Below are 16386 nucleotides of genomic sequence, written 5' to 3' on the forward strand. Positions count from 1 at the left end.
GCTCACTGCAAGCTCCACTTCCCGGGTTTACACCATTCTCCTGCCTCAGCCTCCCGAGTAGCTGGGACTACAGGCACCCACCACCTTGCCCGGCTAGTTTTTTGTATTTTTTAGTAGAGACGGGGTTTCACCATGTTAGCCAGGATGGTCTCGATCTCCTGACCTCGTGATCCGCCCGTCTCGGCCTCCCAAAGTGCTGGGATTACAGGCTTGAGCCACCGCACCCGGCATTTTTTTGTATTTTTAGTAGAGACAGGGTTTCAACATGTTGGCCAGCCTCATCTTGAACTCCTGACCTCAGGTGATCCAACCAAGTGCTAGGATTAGAGGTGTGACCCATGGCACTGGGCCCCAGACCTGCTATCCTGGATATTTTCATCAGTTAGCTAGAAGTAGAGGATGTTGCCCCAGCTCACTCTGACAACTCAGTGTTGCCATCACCTACTCCTATTTCTTCCAACACTGAACCTCCTATATTTTCCAACTCTGTATTGTCACAACTCATTTGTCATTAAATGAAAACCTGAACTGGCACAGGTGTAATCTCAGCACTCTGGGAGGCCAAGGCGGGTGGATAGCTTGAGGCCAGGTGTTCCAGACCAGCCTGGCCAACATGGTGAAACCTCATCCCTACTAGTAATACAAAAATTAGCCAAGCATGGTGGCATACGCCTGTAATCCCAGCAACTCAGGAGGCTGAGGCACGAGAATCGCCTGAACTTGGGAGGTGGAGGTTACAGTGAGCCAAGAGCACGCCACCGCACTCCAGCCTGAGTGACAGAGCCAAACTTTGCCTTAAAAGAAAAAAAAAAAAAAACTAACACCCCTGCCAGCCTAGATTCAACAGTAGAAAACACAGGAAAATGCAAGATGTCCCCATACTAGATCGTGATAGCAGATCAGGAGAGAAGGAGGTCGGAAACAACCAATCTGAGCCGCAGAATCACTTGTGCAACTGGTTTAAAGAGACAAAGGGCACAGAGTGTACACATCCTTTGACCTCTGAGGGAAAACCACAGTCAAAGAGAAGGGCAACAGTAGATGTATGGACTGGGTATGCAAGACCATGAATCAGAAAAAAAGGCAAGAATCGTATTTCAGTATCAGGTAAAAGTAAGGGTTCAAGTTAGGGGAAAAAAACAAAGGGAACACATGACGAAGGGTCTAAAGAGACTGCAGAGTACATAAATATCAGGAAGAAGTGGGCAAGTCCAAACAACACCCCAATTCAGGTTTAACTGCTACGGTCAGGCCAAGCAAGGTCTTTGAATCTTTTACCCATATTTTGAGTATATTCCTTGTTTCTCCTAGCAAGTACTATACTGTTATCAAGCCAATAGGATTCTGCAGATGACAAAACCAAACAGCAGGATAGACCCTCAAAATTCTTACAGCACAGCCAGTCCCGCTGGCTCATGCCTGTTATCCCAGCAGTTTGGGAAGCCACAGCAGGTGGATCACTTGAGCCCAGGAGTTTAAGACCAGTCTGGACAACATAGTGAGACCCCGTCGCTACCAAAACACGCAAAAATGAGCCGGGAATGGTGGCGTGTACCTGCAGTCCCAGACAGGAGGCTGAGGTAAGAGGATCACCTGAGCCCAGGGAGGTCAGGACTTCAGTGAGCCATGACTGTGCCACTGCCCTCAGCCTGGGTGACAGAGTAAGATCCTGTCTCAAAAAAAGAAAAAAATTCAGCTGGGCGTGGTGGCTCACACCTGTAATTCCAGCACTTTGGGAGGCCAAGCTGGGTGGATCACGAGGTCAGGAGTGCAAGACAACCCTGGCTAGCACAGTGAAACCCCGTCTCTACTAAATATACAAAAAAATTAGCCAGGCGTGGTGGCAGGTGCCTGTAGTCCCAGCTACTTGGGAGGCTGAGGCAGGAGGATGGTGTGAACCCAGGAGGCGGAGCTTGCAGTGAGCTGAGATTGTATCACTGCACTCCAGCCTGGGCAACAGAGCAAGACTCCGTCTCAAAAAAAAGAAAAAAAGAAAAAGAAAAAAACTCTGACAGCAGGAACACAGTAAGCCCAAAGGACAATTAATTTGTGAAACTGGATGTATCTCCTTTCCAGTTTTGTATATGTGAATCACCCACAAAAGCAACAAGAGTCTATTGTACTAGCAAACCTATACCTCAGTCAGAGCCTCATGGGATTCAAATCAACAAGGGAAAGGCTAAAGAGTGCCAGGCACTGTACCAGATGCTGAGGGTCAAGATGGGTGACAGACACCTGTCTTCAAGGAAGGATCTGCCTAGTGAAATGAGGCAACAAATAACTCTCAATCAAGGAGAGGCCTGTGCTAGAAACAGATGACTAGTGGTCACCACAGGCAAGGATATTAATTTTAAGACTGTCACGGAAAGAGGCTTAATGCTTAATCTCCAATCAAATAGTGTAACTTCATGCAGGCAACATGTTACGGCATGTACATTTTTTTAAAACAATATAATTATCCAAACTTCTTCTCTAATGGGATGTAAGAAACTTTATATAATGGTCATTCTTCTGTCTCTAATTACCATCCTTTATGAGAAGCATTCAGGGTTCCTAAGTCACAGCTGTTCAGATTTTTCCCTCCAAAACACTTAAATTTACCTTTAAGAGCAATCAAAATTCCTTATCATTTGTATCTTACTTCTTATGTATGCCTTACAAAATCGAGGCACCAGAACTTCAGAATCCTCATACAGCTTCAGAAGACAACCTAAAGACATTAGCACCAATAAATGTAACTCATCCATGCTCTATCATTCAGAACATCGATGTTTCTCATTGAGTACTGACTCTAAATCCATAAAAGTAGAAAAATACAATTCTATACTCCTTTGAACGAGTATTTTCTAAATTCACTGAATAAAAGTAATAAAATTCATTCAGGTTTATAAATGCATGCTTTTAAATGAAGAGTGTAGAAAATATGTGTGCATAAGTTCCTGAAAACCTTTCAGTTATTTTTGCATGTCTACATACCCTGTGTTGTGCCATATGGATTTTTAGTGAGAATCCATGTTAACGTTTGTATAACATTTAACATATATATTTGAAGTGACTGATCAAAGCAGTTGTCAGTTGTCAACCAGAGCAGTGTTGCCTGGAGAAAAGTAGGGATTCCACTCCAGAAAGCAAAAATTTTTTTGAGACGGAGTTTCACTCTTTCACCCAGACTAGAGTGCAGTGGCACCATCTTGGCTCAGTGCAACCTCTGTCTCCCAGGTTCAAGTGATTCTCCTGCCTCAAGCCTCCATAGCTGGGATTACAGGTGCCCGCCACCACACCCTGTGAATTTTTTTCTCAAACTCCTGACCTCAGGTGATCCACCCACCTCAGCCTCCCAAAGTGCTGGGATTACAGGCATGAGCCACTGCACCCGGACAAAAAACTTTATTTTTAAGAAAAGTACAAATCTTTTCTTTTTTTTTTTTTTTTTTTCTTGAAACATCTAATAGGCCGGGAGCGGTGGCTCAAGCCTGTAATCCCAGCACTTCGGGAGGCCGAGGCAAGTGGTTCACCTGAAGTCAGGAGTTCGAGACCAGCTCTTCACCACAGTAACATACTGAGAGTTCACTGCCAAAAATGAGACTAAGATTCTCCTACCTAGTCTCCTGTTACTGCTGAGAAGAGGGCCACACCACTGCCCTCAAAGGAAGGCTAGTGTCAAGTCACAGTGCAGCAGAGTTCTGTGCACAAAAACAGGTGCTCCCTTTCTCTAAGGTTGCTCCAGCTGAAGTTGAAAATAAGCACAACTAGAAGGCAAGCCCCTTTACTGGTAAACTAAATAGCCAATGAAGAGCTGCAAGTGACACAATTACCAAAGGCACCAACTGCAACCAAAAATAGCATCAAAATCGAATGTATCTGTCACCTTGACATCAATAACACATACATCTAAGTAAGTCATGAGAGGATCTGTGCAGTATCAGAAGCCATAGTTCCACAAATTCCATTGTGCCAAATACTATAATTATTAAAATCAACTACGAGAACCCCAATATTCACCTAATGTCCAAACCCTTGGCAAAGCAATACCTTTGAAATAAAACAAAATGTATGTACTTCTGGACAACCAAAATCTCCTAAAAGTTTGCACTAAATTATTTTCTAAGTATCAGGCTTGGATAGGATTCAAAATTCACCAGTTTCCCAGGTGCAGTGGCTCACGCCTGTAATCTCAGCACTTTGGGAGGCCAGGGCCAGTGGATCACCTTAGGTCAGGAGTTCAAGACCAGTTTGTCCAACATGTTGAAATCCCGTCTGCACTAAAAATACAAAATTAGCCAGGTTTGGTGGCGCACACCTGTAGTCTCAGCTACTCGGGAGGCTGGGACAGGAGAATCACTTGAACCTTGGAGGCGGAGGCTGCAGTAAGCCAAGATCGCACCACTGCACTCCAGACTGGATAAGACAGAGCAAGACTGTGGCTTAAAAAAAAAAAAATCATCACTGGTTCACCACTAGTCTAATGATCCAGTCATGAAACAGAAACAACACTTGTTAATCATACAACTACTCTAATTCTGTCACCAACTCTGAAAAATGAAAATAAGTGTTTACAGAAATAAAGTTTCAGCTTTTTAAGGACTAACTGAAAAGCACAAGAGAAATTAACATCGTTTTCCCCCTTCTTTTGACCATTCTATCCAAATCCAAAGAAATACAGATTTTAAAAGCTTAACCAGATGCCTCGAGGTCAGGAGTTCCAGACCAGCCTGGCCAACATGGCGAAACCTCGTTTCTACTTAAGTACAAAAAAATTAGCCGAGCATGGTGGCACGAGCCTGTAATCCCAGCTACTTGGGAGACTGAGGCAGGAGCATCACTTGGACCCAAGAGGCAGAGGTCGCCGTGATCCGAGATCACACCAATGCACTCCAGTCTGGGTGACAGAACGAGACTGTCTCCAAACAAACAAACAAAAAACAGCAGCCAACCATATGGTATTTTCTAACCCTTTGTCTTTTCATTTAAAAGTATCTTTGAGAAGGTCCTTTAAATATTAGCAAAAAATCAAACACCAAATCTAAATAAATATATAAAAGAAGCATTGGCTGGGTGCAGCAGCTTACACCAATAATCCCAACACTTCGGGAGGCAGGAGGACCGCTTGAGCCCAGAAGTTCGAGACTAGCCTGGGCAACATAGTGAGATCCTGTCTCTACAAAAAATTAAAAATAAATAAATTGGCTGGGCATGGTGCTGCTTGTCTGCAGTCCTATCTACTCAGGAGGCTGAGGTGGGAGAACTGCTTAAGCCCAGGAGTTGGAGGCTAAAGTGAGTCATGTTCACACCACTGCATTCCAGCCTGGATGACAGAGCAAGACCCTGCCTCAAATAAATAAATTAATAAATAAATAAACAAACAAACAAACAATTCACACAAAGACATCTCTCACCAGGTGTCAACACTAGTGACCTGCTAGCAGGACTCACAGAAGTCCAAGGTCAAAGATGTATTCCCGTGATACACCTGGGGTTTTTTGGCACAAGAACACAATACAATAACAGACTGTACTCCTGACCCCAGTCTATAATTTTACGAATGTATATTAGTTACTAAAGAGGACAGAGAACAGTAATTTAAAGAAAACCCATCATTTTACTAGGGGAATAACCTTAAGCACGTATCATATTACATTTTCATATGAATCAATACCAAGGAACATGCCACAGCTATAAATAGTATCCTAAAATCCTTATTTTTAATAAGTTCTACCCCATAAAAAGGTAATTGCAAAAAAAGGAAAAAAAGGATAAAGAAATTCATTATCTATTCTCATTACCTTATTTCAGAAACCCAAAGCACATGAGTCAATTGCCTTATACTGTGAGTTTAATGACATATGATAGCCACTAAACAAAAATGTAACAACAAGATTAGTGTATACTCTTCCCAATTAGCCTGTTCAAATTAAAGGAAAAGAATAAAACACCTCTCCCTAACCTGTAAACTGTGTTCTATTCACAGTTGAAGGTAACTACCAAAATACGCTATTACTATACCCCATCTGGCAAGATGTTTGCTTATGCTCATGTCAGATACTTTCCAGACTATTATTCTATGAAAGGTTGTAGATTTTTAGTACTTAAATATTCTAAAAAAATTTTCCACGTAGATCCCCCTAAAACTCATGAAATTGAAATCCTGGCCAGGCACGATGGCTCGCGCCTGTAATCCCAGCACTTTGGGAGGCTGAGGCTGGCAGATCACTTAAAAAGTCAGGAGTTAGAGACCAGCCTGGCCAACATGGCAAAACCCTATCTCTACTAAAAATACAAAATTAGCCAGGTGTGGTGGCGGGCACCTGTAATCCCAGCTGCTCAGGAGACTGAGGCAGGGAGAATCGCTTGAACCCGGGAGGCAGAGGTTGCAGTGAGCCAAGATTGTGCTACTGCACTCCAGCCTGGACAACAGAGAAAGACAAGACTCTACCTTCCAAAAAAAAAAAAAAAAAAAGAATCCTAGAATCTTAACAAAGAAACTGAAGTATCGAGTATAACTCATTCAAGTATTTGCACAAATAAGAGAACTTCAGGTAAACATTTCATCTGATTCCGTCTTAATACACATTTATAGAAGCTAGATTTATTCATGTAACCACAGCTTTACAAAGAATTGCTTAAAACTACCTGTTTGCTTAATATTAACCCAATGTTAGAAATGCTACCCATTCAAGGCAGATGCAAACTAAGAAAAAAAAACAAAAGCATCCACTCAAAAACTGAGTCATGGATTGTCCTCTTTTACATTGTCCTGTCTCCAGCTATGTCTGAACAAAGACACATGAAAAGAGAAACGACAAAAGGTATCAGGAAAAAAAGCACTTATTGATTCAAAATATCCGATCTCAGACAAAATACCGAAGATCTTCAAATAGACTGATATCTAAGTTGTTAAAAAGTTAAAAAAAAAAAAACCACCATTTTAAGTATCAAAAATTTTAACACTTAAAAAAAAAAAAAAAAGCTTTGAAACTCCAGAGTACAATTTCCGTTTTTTGTGTGTCAGATGGGAGTCTCATGCTTTATTGCCCAGGCAGGAATGCAGTGGCACGATCTCGGCTCACGGCAACCTCCACCTCCTGGGTTCAGGCTATTCTCCTGCCACAGCCTGCTGAGTATTTGGGATTACAGGCACGAGCCACCACGCCCGGCTAATTTTTGTATTTTTAGTAGAGATGGGGTTTCACCATGTTGGTCAGGCTGGTCCCAAACTCCTCCTGACCTCATGATCCGCCCACCTCGGCCTCCCAAAGTGCTGGGATTACAGGCGTGAGCCACCGCACCCAGCTCAGAGTACAATTTCATATAAAAAAGAATTACTGGTCGGGCACAATGGCTCACGCCTGTAATCCCACCAGCACTTTGGGAGGCCAAGGCAGGTGGATCACCTGAGGTCAGAGGTTCAAACCATCCTGGCCAACGTGGCGAAATTCCATCTCTACTAAAAATACAAAATTAGGTGGGCATGGTGGCACATGCCTGTAATCCCAGCTACTCAGGAGGCTGAGGCAGGAGAACTGCTTGAATCTGGAAGGCAGAGGTTGCAGTGAGCCAAAATTGCACCACTGTACTCCAGCCTGGGAAACAAGAGCAAACCTCCATCAAAAAAAAAAGAAATGGCCGGGCGCAGTGGCTCAAGCCTGTAATCCCAGCACTTTGGGAGGCCGAGACGGGCGGATCACGACGTCAGGAGATCGAGACCATCCTGGCTAACACGGTGAAGCCCCGTCTCTACTAAAAAAAATACAAAAAACTAGCCAGGCGAGGTGGCGGGCACCTGTAGTCCCAGCTACTCGGGAGGCTGAGGCAGAAGAATGGCATAAACCCGGGAGGCGTATCTTTCGGTGATCTGAGATCTGTCCACTGCACTCCAGTCCGGGCGACAGAGCGAGACTCCTTCTCAAAAAAAAAAAAGAAATTACTCTATTAAGATACTGGTATGACCATCTCTGACTCTTGTCCCCTTTTCTGTTTTAAATTCTACCTCCTGAAACCTTCGATAAAGGGGAAAATAGGTGGCAAGCTTCCCAGTTTAAATGTTCAACAGGTATTCCTCCCCCCTCATCCCTCAAACCTATTCATTTCATATAAATCTCCTGAATCTGGGTACTCTATGTTTACTAAAATGTATTAACCTTTCAGCGTGACCCTTCCAGTAAGCTCTCAGAAAGCAGAGCTTTCAATCTAACTCATTTTGTTTGATTGAAAATCATGCTGAAAAGCTTACATTCCATACATAAATATTAAAAATTTTGGCCAGGTGCGGTGGCTCACGCCTGTAATCCCAGCACTTGAGGAGGCCGAGGTGGGTGGATCGCCAGGTCAGGGGTTGGAGACCAGCCTGGTCAACATAATGAAACCCTATCTATACTAAAAATACAAAAAAATTAGCCAGGCATGGGTGGCACGTTCCTGTAGTCCCAGCTACTCAGGAGGCTAAGGCAGTAGAATCACTTGAACCCAGGCGGTGGAGGTTGCAGTGAGCCAAAATGATGCCATTGCACTCCAGCTTAGGCAACATAGTGAGCCTTTGTCTCAAAAAATAAAAAATAAAAAATAACAATTTCAGGCCAGGTGCACTTTGGGAAGCCAAGGCGGGCAGATCACGAGCCCCAGAGTTTAAGACCAGCCTGGCCAACAAGGTGATATCCCATCTCCACTAAAAATACAAAAATTAGCTGGGAATGGTGGCACACGCCTATAGTTCCAGCACGTTGGGAGGCCGAGGTGGGTGGATTACCTGAGGTCAGGAGTTCGAGACCAGCCTAGCCAACATAGTAAAACCCCATCTCTACTAAAATTACAAAAAAATTAGCCAGGCATGGTGGCTGGCACCTGTAATCCCTGCTATTTGGGAGGCTGAGGCAGGAGAACTGCTTGAATCCGGGGGGCGGAGACTGCAGTGAGCCGAGATGGCATTCAGCCTGGGTGACAGAGCAAGACTTCATCTCAAAATTAAAAAAAAAAAAAAAAAAGTAAAACTTCAAAAGAATGTAACACCAAATTAGTTGCCTTTATAGTCAATTACCCTGGTTGGCTGGAACTAATATAGCACAGTCTTACCATAAAAACTTACTGAAGGGAGATGGTTAAGAAACATTCTTTTGGTAAATTAAACTCAATTTACATTGTATAATACATATACCCTATACTAAATGTTAATAAATTAATAGTAATGGTTCAAATGAAACTCCAGTGCGGTCAGAATGCTGTAAAACAGTGAGATCTAAAAACACTATCTTAACTTACGTACACTACTGAGGAAATGAGGAAAAAAATCTAACAGATTAAGAAAATCAAGTCCTAGCTGGGCGTGTAAGCAGATGCCTGTAATCCCAGCTACTCAGGAGGCTGAGGCAGGAGAATCGCTTAAACCTGGGAGGCGGAGGTTTCGGTGAGCCAAGGATGTGCCCTTGCGCTCCAACCTGGGCAACAAGAGTGAAATTCTGTCTCAAAAAAAAAAAAAAAGTACAAAATCTTATTATACCTGACACATATATAACCAGATAAAGTCAACTTACTGTGACACAATTCCTAACTAGACTAGGTTTTCCCCCAATCCTGTGGCTACTATTCCAGAATTAAAAGGGCAAAACCATCCATTTTCCTTTTTTTTTTTTTTTTTGAGACCATGTTTTTGTTCTTGTTGCCCAGGCTGGAGTGCAGTGGCACAACCTCAGCTCACTGCAACTTCTGCCTCCCAGGTTCAAGTGAGTCTCCTGCCTCAGCCTCCTGAGTAGCTGGGATGACAGGCATGCGCCACCACTCCCAGCTAATTTTTTGTATTTTTAGTAGAGATGTGTTTTGTTGTTGTTGTTGTAGTTGCTTTTTTGAGACAGAGTTTTGCTCTTGTTGCCCAGGCTAGAGTGCAATTGCACGATCTCGGCTCACTGCAACCTCTGCCTCCTGGGTTCAAGAAATTCTCCTGCCTCAGCCTCCTGAGTAGCTGGAATTAAAGGTATGTGCCACCACGTCTGGCTAATTTTGTATTTTTCATAGAGATGGGGTTTCTCCATGTTGATCAGGCTGGTCTCAAACTCCTGACCTCAGGTGATCCACCCGCCTCCGCCTCCCAAAGTGCTGGGATTACAGGCGTGAGCCACTGCGCCCGGCCGAGACGTGTTTTGTGTTAGCCAGGCTGGTCTCAAACTCCTGACCTCAGGTGATCCACCCGCCTGGGCCTCCCAAAGTGCACGGATTACAGGCGTGAGCCACCGTGCCCAGCCAAAACCATCCACGTTCATCTAACTCTAAGAACTAACAGCTAAAACCATCCATGTTCATCTAACTCTAAGAACTAACAAGTTTTTCTTCCTTTGCAACTCTGGCAGCATTAAATTCAAATGAACCGTTAAATGTGACTACAGTATACCTAAATCTTTAAGGTCTAACTCAAAAAGAAGATGCTGCCACATGACATCGGAAGAGGGCTGTCGCTGCTCCCATTTTAACACAGGCCCTCATCATCCATTTTAACATGAAAATGGTATTAAGAACTCTGCCAAATGCTAGAAGGAAAAAGGTCCATTCCTTCAAGAAACATAACATTGTAGTTGGGGCAACAAAAAAATAAACAGTTATGGGATTTGTGATCTTCATTAAATGCAATGGAATCTCAGAGAAGAAATATCCTGAGTCAGGATGGCCAGAAAAGGATTCACGGAAGAAGGGGGACTGAAACTAGGCTATAAGAAGGACAAATGGAAGAACAGCATGCACAAAAGCAAAGTAGTGACTACGGCAAAAACTACAGTATTTGAGAGGCCGGCAAGAATTCCAGTTGGGGAAGAGTGGGAAATAAAGCTGAATAGGTAGAATGGAACCTTCTTAAAAGCCAGACTGAAGCATATAAATTCAGCCCAGTTGGCAAAGAGAATCCATTATGGGTTCTCCAGCAGGGGAACTGACAAGATGAAACCAGAACTTTAAATAAATTACACTGTCAGTAGTTACAGAAGTAAAATGAATAAGAAAGGTTGCTCAGGGCAACCAAATAAAAACTTAATAATCCAGAACTACAACCATTCATTCATTGAGAAGACAGACTGCTAGGTAACAACACTGGCCTAGAATTCACACAAACTGGGACTAAATTCCTGCTCTGTCCCCCACTACCTAAGCCTCAATTTTCTCACTGTTAAATTCAGGGCATCAGCACTCAGACCGTCACAGTACTTGTCAAAGCACCTGTGTAGTCCTGATACATAGAACTTTGACGGTTAGTCAACAGTAGTGCTAAATTAAGTATGGTTAAAAATGGGAAGTGAACATAAGACAAGGCTCATAGAGGAACAGAACTTCCAAGGACAACTATCTTGACAGCAGCTGACAATACGGAAAAGAATACACAGGAAAAAGGTCAGGAAAAATAAAATAAAAATAAAATAAAACCACCTACTCAAAGTAATCACTACAGCCTAAAAGGCAAACCCTAGGTTCTGCAGGACCCAAGCCTTGAAAGAATTCCCTTTTCATTTAAAGAGTTTGCCTGGCATGGTGGCTCACGACTGTAATCCCAGCACTTTGGAAGGCCAAGGCAGGTGGATCACGAGGTCAGGAGTTCAAGACCAGCCTGGCCAACATGGTGGAACCCTATCTCTACTAAAGATACAAGAAATTAGCCAGGCATGGTGGCGGACACCTATAATCCCAGCTACCTGGGAGGCTGAGGCAGGGGAATCGCTTTAACCCAGGAGGTGGAGGTTGCAGTGAGCCAAGATCGCGCCATTGCACTCCAGCTTGGGCGACAGGGCCAGACTGTCTCAAAAAAAAAAAAAAAAAAGCGTTGAAGCTGGGTGCGGTGGCTCACGCCTATAATCCCAGCACTTTGGGAGGCCAAAGCGGGCGGATCACAAGGTCAAGAGATGGAGACCACATGGTGAAACCCCGTCTCTACTAAAAGTACAAAAATTAGCTGGGCGTGGTGGTGCGCGTCTATAATCCCAGCTACTCAAGAGGCAGAGGCAGGAGAATCGCTTGAACCAAGGAGGCGGAGGTTGCAGTGAGAGGAGATGGCGCCATTGCACTCCAGCCTGGGCAACAAAGCGAGATTTTGTCTCAAAAAAAAAAAAAAAAAAGTTGAAAAATGTTTCAAATGGTGCAAGTAGGCTTAAGAAGTCCATCCCAGATGACAGAATAGCAACAAAGGCATGCAAAAGATCCACCACTGTACCTACACCAATCACGTAAATTATTCATAGTATATGTGAGTCTTAAACCACAACTTTAAGAGTAAAAAAACTAAGTTTACTTCAAATAGGTTACTCAGGAAATGGAGCTATCAAATCCTTCCTGTGACATTATGCCCCTACTAAAATAAATAACAAGTAAATATAATGTAATACAAAGAAACGAAATTCAAAAATCAAACCTATCAGGAGCAACTTAAACTTACAGGATACTCAGAATGTCAACCATTGTTCTTAGAATGTCAACCACCGGTCTAAGTACCTCACACATATTAACTCAACCTTCTCAACTCTATGAAGTTGACTGTCCCCTTACACAGATGAAGAAACTAAAACACGTGAAGGCCGGGCGCGGTGGCTCATGCCTGTAATCCCAGCACTTTGGGAGGCCGAGGCGGGCAGATTACCTAAGGTCAGCAGTTCGAGACCAGCCTGGCCAACATGGTGAAACTCCACCTCTACTAAAAATACAAAAATTAGCCAGGAGTGGTGGCGGACACCTGTAATCCCAGCTACTCGGGAGGCTGAGGCAGGAGAATTACCTGAACTCAGGAGGTGGAGGCTGCAATGAGCCGAGATCGCACCACTGCACTCCAGCCTGGGCAACAGAGTGAAACTCCATCTCAAAAAAATAAAATAAAATAAAAATTTAAAAAATAAATAAAGCGCATGAGGAGCTACTACCCCAACATCACAACTAGTAAGGGATAGAGCCTGAGTTTGAACTCACTGTAACCACTATGCTACAACACAAAGACTTCAATGATTTTTCCTACACTAGTTTTTTGTTTGTTTTTGAGAGGGTGTCTCCCTCTATCGCCCAGGGTGGAGTGCAATGGCATGATCTTGGCTCACTGCAACCTCCACTTCCCAGGTTCAAGCGATTCTCCCACCTCAGGCTCCCGAGTAGCTGGGACTATTGGCACCCACCACCATGCCCGGCTAATTTTTGTATTTTTAGTAGAGACGTAGAAGATGGGGTTTCACTATGTTGGCCAAGATGGTCTCGATCTCTCGACCTCGTGATCCGCCCGCCTCAGCCTTCCAAAGTGCTGGGATTACAGGAGTGAGCCACCGTGCCCAGCAGGACTGCATCTTATTAAATAGTGCTAGGGAGTTCAACACAATGATATGAGTTCTATGAATGTCATTTAACCATGCAATCACCTGACCCAGTTAGTACAGATGCTCAACTATAGATCATAAACTTGATTAGAAACACAAGGTTTTGGAAGGATATCTACACAGATCAAGACTAACAAAACAGCTGGGAAAAATTCTGCAGATTCAGTCATCTAAGACAGACCCAGGTTTGAATCCTAGTGTTCATTTAATCATTTTGTGGCCTTGAACAAGTGAATTAACTTCTTTGCACCTCTGTTTCATCATCCACAAAAAAAGCCCAACACTATCTATCTCATAGGATCAGCCTGGGTTATAAACGGCATAGAAAGCACCTCACACCTCCTAGAGCATAGCCCCGAGCACCTAGTCCCTCTCCTCTGGCTCTATGGTAACAGGGCAATTAATTGCACTCTTACCGAATCCAATCCCAGAGGGGTAAACAGCCAAATCTCTCCAGTATCAGCTCTCTCACAGAGTCCTTTCTTTTTAACTTCAGGTTTCTATTGGTGGCAGAGCAGGAGATACCTAACCTTGGTGGTACCTAAACTGAACAATACTCAACAATTCTTTACTACATAGCTCTAGGGTCCTAGCCCTCCTCTACTACCAGAATGTCTGAGCATAAAGTATAAATGTCTCATGTTAGCTGCTTTCCTTTTTTGCATTTCAGTGACTTATACTGTAAATGTTGTGAAATGAGTCCAATTCACATGCACTAGAAAAATACAAGTTCTAGTCCTAGCAATGCCAATGTTTCTGCCATACCTCTCCCCTGACTTCCTACCATTCATTCTTCTCTATTCTTTTTATATAAATGACACCAAAATTGAACGAACCCAACAAACTATTTCAACCAACTTCATCAAAATGTGTCAAGTCAGAAATTCTTTGTAACAGTACTGCTACAAATTGTACAAACAAGGGAGTTTCCTTTGTCACCTACTCCTCTGACAAGGTTGTATGTATACTGCACTGATGGATTTAATCAACAGGTTGATATTCAAAAGGTCTATTAATATATTTCATCAGTAACCCCTATGTTCATATTATCTTCTGCCCTTTCTACATGTTAGCTTGAAAGGCTCCTAGAACACAGGAAGCAGTTACCTCTAGTTCTTTCGGGAGACTGGTGTCATGACAATCATGCAAAACCTTTAATTAGGTGTCGAGAATACAAATATCAAAAAGATTCTTGGACATACGTATTAAAATGCTTAACACTTCTTCGAAGCAACCAATGCAAAAATATCATCTCTGCAAGGGGCCACTCCATTTACCACCAGTGTCTCCCACATTAATACCTAAAGCTGGTATATGTTAAAAGAAAAATGTCTTATAAACTGACGGTGAGCTTTGCAACAATTTTTATGCCATTAACATGTCACTTTATTGAGTTCCTTAACACTAGGAAAAACTTTTCCCAGGCACGTAGTTTTCATCCCACATACAGTTCAGTATTTTTTTTTTTTTTGTACTGCAGGTCTGATTCTAACAACTCAAACGTCAAAAAATAGTTACTTATGAATTTAATGATTGTGATTACGTACATCTCAGTGCAGGATAGGGCTGAAAAAAAAATATTCCAAACAAGAAATCCTGGATTTAAGAGCGAGAAGCCTAATCACACATCACACGCCTAACTGCTCTCAGGCATAGTTTCTTCCTGCAGCCCCTCCCCCACAGGTAAATGCTAACTATTTCTAGAACTCTGAACAATTTGGGAAGCTTGCCATCAACTCCCATGACACCACCCAACATACACCATGTTTTCGGGGAGACAAAGGTGCCTCAGACTATAAACTTATTAAAATGGTGTATTAAAATACAATCCCAGGAAGTCAGCATTACTAAAATACATCAATGTACCATTTCATTTTAACAAAAATGAAAATGAATCACACTGGAAAACCCAAACAGTCGCTCATTGTTATCTTCAACGTGTAATCGAAATTATTTATTCTAAGTTGTTTCAGGTAAGTGGATGAAGACACCACGAGGGCCTTATTATTATCCAAACTGGAGAAGGAGCCTTTAGGAAAAAAAGGAGGGGGAAGAAGTATCACTTAATTACATGAGGTGGGGGGTGGAGAAACCATTAAGTCTTAAAATTCAGACTAAAAATAACCTGTCATTTTCACCCACTACATTTTATTAACAAGCTTGTTTAGATCAGCATACGGTTTCTGTTTGGAAAACAAGAAAGTGAACAGTAAACTTTCCTAAGTCAACTGTAAATCACATAGGTACTAAAACTCTTCACCCTCGGTGCCTGCACAGTCCAAGATTTTAAGTAAACTCCAGACATTGAGAACACCTAATTTCTAACTAGTTTCCAACATTTCTCATTTGTAATCACCAAATTATCTTAGAGACACTTAGACAATCCAACAAAGAGAGCATTTTTTGAAAGCCACAACCCAAATTTTACATGAAACACACCATTTTCACAACCTAAATTTAATCCCGGTTACCACTGCGAAGTGATGCCTGTTTCAGCAAATTAAGAACTTCCAAAAATACTAAACACGTTAACGCATGGATGGCTTCCCTCGAGCTGCCATTTAAGATTAATATTCCACTTAAATAAAAGTCTGCTTCTGTTCAAAAAATTAAATCGGTTGCAAAGAGGAAGTAACCGAGAAACCACCCTCACAACGTGGCCTTTACACTGTCAGAAAATAACGTGACTCTGTGCCACCCAAAACTTACCAGGAAGCTGGCAATAACTTTGCCAATTCTACACTCCTGAACCCAACTTCAAAGAATCTCCACCAAATACCTCCTTAAGACGATAAAAAGCACTAAGTTACAAATAAACACGTCCCGGAGCAAGGCCCGGCTGCCGCGCGCCCCTCCCCGGCCCGGCGCCCCCGCCCCGGACGCGCGGCCCCAACAGCCGCCCGCAGCCCCTAGCACGCCGGCCGGGGTCGCCGCGCCCGGGCTGGGGACGCGCCCGGGGAGGGGAGATTTCCATTGCCGCCCGAGGTTTCACAAAATAGCATACACCGAAAAGCTCCTTCTCCTCTGCTAAAAATAGGCTATAAAGGAGTCGGCCTCATGATGGCTCCTT

General features: G+C 43.1%; 1 protein-coding gene across 3 annotated transcripts in view; it reads right to left on the reverse strand.

Moving 5' to 3' along the window:
* The window catches only part of TBL1XR1 (TBL1X/Y related 1), a 172149-nt gene extending 155774 nt beyond the window's left edge, over window positions 1-16375 (reverse strand). For all 3 annotated transcript variants that reach the window (XM_017896619.1, XM_017896620.1, XM_017896618.1), the window contains exon 1: window positions 16026-16375. The gene's annotated coding sequence lies outside the window, so the exon portion shown is untranslated. The remainder of the gene's footprint in view (window positions 1-16025) is intronic.
* Between the last annotated feature and the right edge of the window lie 11 nt (window positions 16376-16386).

Source organism: Rhinopithecus bieti, unplaced genomic scaffold (assembly GCF_001698545.2).
Source record: "Rhinopithecus bieti isolate Rb0 unplaced genomic scaffold, ASM169854v2 scaffold_27611, whole genome shotgun sequence".
Lineage (NCBI taxonomy): Eukaryota > Metazoa > Chordata > Mammalia > Primates > Cercopithecidae > Rhinopithecus > Rhinopithecus bieti.